Source organism: Argopecten irradians, chromosome 9 (assembly GCF_041381155.1).
Source record: "Argopecten irradians isolate NY chromosome 9, Ai_NY, whole genome shotgun sequence".
Classification (NCBI taxonomy): domain Eukaryota; kingdom Metazoa; phylum Mollusca; class Bivalvia; order Pectinida; family Pectinidae; genus Argopecten; species Argopecten irradians.
In genome coordinates this window covers 23,667,250-23,674,094 of record NC_091142.1, presented here as the reverse complement: position 1 = coordinate 23,674,094, position 6,845 = coordinate 23,667,250, and the positions used below count along the sequence as shown (strand labels likewise).

Genomic DNA, 6,845 nt, shown 5'->3' with positions numbered 1-6,845 from the left:
ATACAAGTTTAATAACATTGTAGAAGGGTCTAGTCCGTTCGACGATTTTGTCACACGACTCAAAATGTCATCAAAAGATTGTTCATTTGGTGAAGGTGGACGAAACGATGAAATGATACGAGACAGAATTGTGTTTGGAGTGACGTCACAGAAGGTACGTGAAAAACTCATAAACGAAGGGAAAGACTTGACATTAGAGAAAGCTATACAAATAGGACAAAGTTGTGAATACGCACAAGAACAACTAAAGACAATGAAAACTCATGAAACAACACAAAGTCAACAATCATCCGTCAATGCTGTAATGGGAAACTCGGGTCAGAAACGAGGACAGGGTCACCACAGAAGGAAAAAGCCACTTAGGGGAGGAAGATCAACACATAGAACAGCAAAAATTGAAGAGAAGTCTCACACATCAAAGGACTGTGGTTACTGCGGATACAATCATTCAAAAACAGACAATTGCCCCGCAAAAGGCAAAAATGTAACAAGTGTCACAAATGGAACCATTTTTCTAAGAAATGTAGATCTGTTAACTCTGTTGATATTGATAGTGAGTCAGAGTCATCTGATAATTTTTTCATTGATGTTGTCCGCTCAGGTGTTAAGAGTAATGCCCCTATTTCCACTGACCAAGCTTTTGTCCAGGTAAATGTGGGTCCCAGCCAGAAACCTGTGAAATTTAAGGTAGACACAGGTGCCCAGGTAAACATCATACCTAAAGATTTATTTTGCAAATTGTACCCTGAGTTAGAGTTGTCCATACCCCGCTAACATTTGTCGTCCTATAATGGCTCAACAATACGTACGTCAGGTTGTTGTAATTTGAAATGTGTGTACAAAGGTCAAGGTATCACAGCTGAGTTTTACATAGCCGAGACAACTTCCATTCCCATTCTAGGTCTCAAGTCTTGTTTAGATTTGAAACTAATAAAGTTGATCTACTCTGTAGGTGAGACTACTCCGAGTAGCAGAGCACCCTTAGACAAACTATCGGTCCTCAAGGAATATGCCGATGTATTCGATGGTATCGGTAATTTTCCGGGTACATGTAGTATCCAACTCGATCCGAAGGTGCAACCAAACGTGCACCCACCGCGCAAAGTACCTGTCGCGCTTAGGGAAAAACTTAAGCATGAGCTTGACCCACCGTGGAGAACCAAAACGGTTTTTCACGGCCACGAGTGACGGCCCCTTGCTTTTCCTGGCGTAGCGACGGTTTCCGGTGGCGCGCGAAGCGAGCGTTTAATAACAAGCAGAAAGATACTAGATTTACAGATGTCAACGCAGCCGATATATTTAAGTAAGTGCAAATATAACAATTTTCTGCAGTGTATTGTTAACTCATCTTTCGAATTTCATTCATGTTTTAGATAGGATATATGTTGAATATCTGGGCTAACGAATTTTAGATGTAGGGTTGTGAGCCGGAGGCTCTGTGTTTACGTTTTCGCTGCATTTCACAGTGTGTTCATGACGGTTTTAGACACTGTAAGAAATAAGTTACATAATCAGATGCGATAGCTTTCTTATAAAATCACATCCTTCCTTCAATTTTCCCAATTTACTGAGTCAACAACGTTAAAATGGCGATTATCCACCTAAGGTAAAGTAACGGTTTTTCACGGCGAGTCCATTTTGCCGGCGTCGGCTTTTCAAGGGGCGAAAAGATATCTAGGAGATCCCAGTGTTTGCTATGATCGCCTATAGGCTAATGAAGAAGTGTCTGTAGCTATACGTTATCTAGCTATAGATTTCAAGATTTCATTTAATAATTGAAGAATATATACAAAGTTATGATAGATACAGTGTACATAGAGAATACATGGTTAGTATCTTACAATACAAGGTTTATTTTGGTGCGAGACTTAGGAAAGCCGAGATGACGAGGCTTTGCCGAGTCATCTTGGCTTTCCGTGTCGAGCACCAAAATAAAACTTGTATTGTAAGAAACTAACCGTGTATTCTGTTTATCCTGCTACAATTATGGCATTCAAAACGAAAGCAAATTGACAGTTCCTTACTTTGTTTCACTCGAAGCGAGACGCTTCTTTGATGCGGAGGTAAAGATTCATTCACTTAACCGAATGAGAGTGTACTCCTTTTTACTGCCGTGGGAAATAAATAAGCGCATTCACAAACAGTAACCGTAATTCTATTCAGTGTGATATGTCACTGAAAGGAAATGAATATACTCAAATAACAATAAATACCCATTAAAGAATTACTTAACAATACATACCTTTGTCATGAGCCAAGAAAAAGACGACACAGCCATACGAGATTTTCGATATCTTAAAAATGACGTCATTTCGGTGAATGTGACGTCACGTTTTAGCGGGACTGAATGACGTTTCATTCACCGGAAGGTTCAAGTTCAGGGTCAAGTTAGAAAAGTTCCGTCAGATATGGAACAAATTCACGTGATCGTATTGACGGATAAAGCATATCGTATTGACGGATAAAGCACAAGTTTATCTGGCAGTAGTTATCGGTCAGTATGTGGGACAGTTGCAGGATAAATGTATGTATTTAACTTGTAGGCCCTCTCCACTTTTCTCACAGGTACATGTAAGAACCCCAGGGGTCCATTATAGCATTCAATTGATAGCATGCTGTGACAGCATCTGTACCTGTACTGGGACCCAACCGGTAGTCGTGACGGAACAGTAGTCGTGATTGTGTGCACATTTAGATCAACTGTGCGTCCGGATTTCCGAATGTCTGGAGCTGTTTGTGAATGATGTGTTTCATGAGATGCAAACAATTAATTTTTTCCTAAATCACGACTGCTATATATTCTTTCACGACTACTGGTAGGGTCCCAATACCAAATTCAATATCGCCAAACTGACACTAATTCTGCCCTCTGGCCATGAATAGTTTTACCTAATAGATTTGTTTTGATTATTAATATTAATCCAAATTTTAAAACTGAAATGTATTGTTCAAGTTCACAAAAAAAGTATAAACCAAAGTTTGAAGACGTTTATCAAATATGTCAACATTGTAAAGACTGTCTCGACATATTACCACAAGCCCTCCACCTCTGGGTCGTGAATTAAAATCCCATGTAGGGCAGTTGCCAGGTATTGACCACTAGTCGGTGGTTTTTCTCCGGTTACCATGGCTTTCATACACCAACAAACCTGGCACATCCTTACATGACTCTAGCTGTTAATAGAATGTTAAACTAATAAAACACAACAGTAAAGACTAAAATTAATTAATTAATGATGTATCAAATATTTGCTTTGCATTTTTGTATTAAAGCTAATTGATGAAATCAGACTGATGGTAAAACTTTATGAACAAAACGAAAAGTTTGAAGATACGACCTAATGATTCATTTATTTAAATTATTATTTTCAAACTTTCTCTATATTATTTTTCATTTCACAGATAGAGTCCCCAATATAAGAACAGTACATTTTAGTACATGTAGGTAGCCTTTTAAAAGAATGAATTCTCAATACTCTTGCTGGTTTTGTCCTGAACAAGAGTATTTAATCAAATATAATATAGATTCTAGACTACATGTAGCTACGTACCAGGCATCACATCCACAGGTGAGAAACATATGTGACTGTGTACAGGTAGCCTTGGGTACTGTCCATTACTTGTATGGGGTTTTTGGTATCAATCAGTCAATCACCTATGTGGGTGTAGTACTACTTTACCTGAAGTTTAAATGTAATGCACTCATAGATTATACCTAGTACACTAGGTTTACAGGCTGTAAAGGTTAGCTTACACTCAACTGTACTCTTGATTGTTTTACTTAAACAGATGCTCCAATGGTAGTGGGTACCAATAAATCTGCTAAACCTTTTTTTCACAAAAGGATGGTCCCCTCACAAACTGACCACAAGAATGACAGAGAGGATCTGGTGTTTAAGCTGAGTTACAATGTATCATGGATCCATGGATCTGGTGTGGATGAGTTATCTCCCCCTGGTCCCATGTTGGTGTTCAACAAATTCTGGATCTTTTGGAGCTTGCTAAGTGATATAAATATGGTAGTACATTTTATATGTATGTATATACGTAGTCCATTATATAAATGTGGTTCTATATTACAAAGATATCTACGTGTACTCGATCTTGTAAGTCAATATTGATTGTGACATGTGTTAGTAACAAGATATACATGTAGTATATACTAATAATAATGACACATTCATGAGCAAATAAATCTGAAATTTTCAGAAACAGAATAGGTATATTATATTTTTGTATTAATTGATTGATAGAATTTCGATTTCGATGTTTGCCAATAATCTGTTCTTAATTGACATGACTAATTAGGCTGATTGCTAAACAGGATTCTTCATGGGAAGGAAGAGCGTAACATCGAGAGGTTGAAGAATGTGGATCGAATAGAGGGAAAGCTGTACATATATCCATTAACGGACATCCGAAAAAGCCAATTTTGTGGAACTCCTAGTCAAGGAAAAAGACTTCCAAGTTATGTGTTTCAGCCAAAGCCAAACCAATACATGTATATAGGTACAATAATATATCAAAGTTGACTTTTGAGTTTATTTCATTCTGTATATAATATAAACAGACAATATGAAAGCTAATCATACTTGTTTATTACATAATGTTGCTTAATTGTAGTTAAACTATTTTATTTGAAACACCATTTACTTGAACAACATTTATACATGGAATTTATGTATCCTGTTATAATTTGAGTTTCGCTGCTGTGTCATTAGATATAACTCTGTCACCTTTTTATTAGGTCATGATCACCTGAGACAAAGTCTCAAGTGACCTATTCTAATCAATTCTGTCTGTCGTTGCCATGGTGAATTATATGGTCCCAGCTGCCCCCAAGGGGCCTGAGGGGTTGGGCCAAAGGGGGTCAAATAGGCTAAAACTTCTAAAATCATCTTCTGAAATTCCAGAAATGGTAGAATCAAACTCTTCATAGATGGAAAGTCTTAAACATAAGGTCCTTTACAAAAATTGTGAATTTTTTGGCCTTGGTATCTCGGATTTTCCCCTGGGAAGGTCAAATCTATTATAGTTTATATTGGAAAAAAATTTTATGAGCATTATTTGCTCAATTTTCATAGGAAATGAGTCACATTTGGTTAGAATTATAGCCCTGAGATATGGCATATAAGAATATCCATATCGGTCCTCGTTGACCCCAGGGTCCACAAATTTGTTGGAACCAAATACTCTTCATAGATTAAAAAGTCAAATTTATGACTGATTTCAAGGGTCTGATGGGCCAATATATAGTGTTTATATGACTTTGTTTCATTCTGTATCAGAACTCAGGTGACAGGTAAGGCCCATGGGCCTCTTGTTTATATTTCTAATTGTTTAAATTTAACTGATCCATACATGTAATATATTTTTACTAACAAGAGGATCATGGAGTAGATTAGCCTTATGCTTAACTATTTTACATTATTATATTTTGACAGCACCGAGGAAATCTGAAAAACATGCCATCCCTGTACTGTGATGCCACTTGGGTAGGACTTACATTACCACCATGGGTGATAAAACATGACTATCTACAGAAAAACAGATGTTTAAATATCCTGTTGTATGGTGTGAAGTCACCGTAACTTTGGAATGTGCTTGCCTTCTGTCTTATCTACACTTACTTAATCTTAGGAACTGATTGTCCATTTCAAAGCCATTCTCATCAGCAGTGGATATGTATTCAGGCTTAGATTAAGACCTCGGAATGGATTCATTAACTTTTCAATTTGAACATTTGTTGGATGAGGGCCAATATCAGGATTAAATATTTACCAATACAATACTTAAAATGAGATAAAAGTACAATGTCAAAGTTCACTATTTACAAAAGTGAATGACATTTAGATTGTAAAAAAGTCAACGGACTGTTTTCTTGGTGTAAAGTTTAGGTTTCTTTAAAAGAAATGATTAGTTAATGATCGTCATTGGGTTTATTTGTTTATTTTATCAATTTGTTTTAGAGACATTCATGGCTTGAAATCCTCGACAACATTGTTGAGATCTTCTTGCTTCTAGCATATTCCTGTTGACTGAGAGGTTTTCTGTTTTAAACTGTTGTAATAAAATTTGTTTCTCAAGAAGTGTTTGTGTATATATTTTAAGCAATATATCTGTTTTATTTCTCTAGGTACTTTTGGCTGCTATCAGAAAACCTGGTACATATTAATTACCTCGGCTGTTCAGGTTGTAAAACAAAAATAAAACCTAACTGATTGAAATCTGAAGCACCAGTACATGTAAGTTTGATAAAATGAATTGAATCAAATTCATTACAACATAGTAGACTTTATAATCATATCAGAGTGGCCAACTAACTAAGATATTATACTTCCAATCACTTAACCTTTCCACACTCAGGGCACATGTTCTTGTATTTAGAAAGCACTACAGATTTACCCGCACTGTTAAATACCGGTATACTTTTCAAAACAACTTTTTAAATGCAAGTGTACCTGCTTTAAAATTTTATGAAATAACTTTCAAATGTTTGATGATAATTTTAAAAACAACTTCATATGCAAGTGGCTATGCTTTGGAAATGTGAATGCCTGTGCATGAGAATAACCAACATCAATCGTTACCTGGTAAATATTAAAAAAAAAAATTACAAACGTAAGTCCCTGTACATTAGAAATGAAAGTGCACCAATCTAATTAAAATTAGATTTATAATTCCGCTCCACTGGCGCATAGCTAGGTTTCGGTCTATCAGAGTGTAGATCAGTTTTAATCAGATTGGAAAGTGCATGTCCTTTAGAAATGAAAGTTCATGTGCTTTAAAAATTAAAGTGCCTGTGCTTTTGAATTGCCTACATCCATTGTTCAATAATTTAAAAA

At 36.2% G+C, this 6,845-nt stretch overlaps 1 long non-coding RNA gene across 2 annotated transcripts; it reads left to right on the top strand.

Moving 5' to 3' along the window:
- Positions 1-1,146: 1,146 nt before the first annotated feature.
- LOC138330903 (uncharacterized) lies at positions 1,147-6,320 on the top strand. Of its 2 annotated transcripts, none has more exons than XR_011209620.1 (4): positions 1,147-1,303; positions 3,790-4,019; positions 4,325-4,509; positions 5,445-6,320. It is a non-coding gene; the product is annotated as an uncharacterized lncRNA (long non-coding RNA). The 2 variants fall into 2 exon arrangements; XR_011209619.1 differs by having other exon boundaries at positions 3,845-4,019; positions 5,445-6,319.
- The last annotated feature ends 525 nt before the right edge of the window (positions 6,321-6,845 follow it).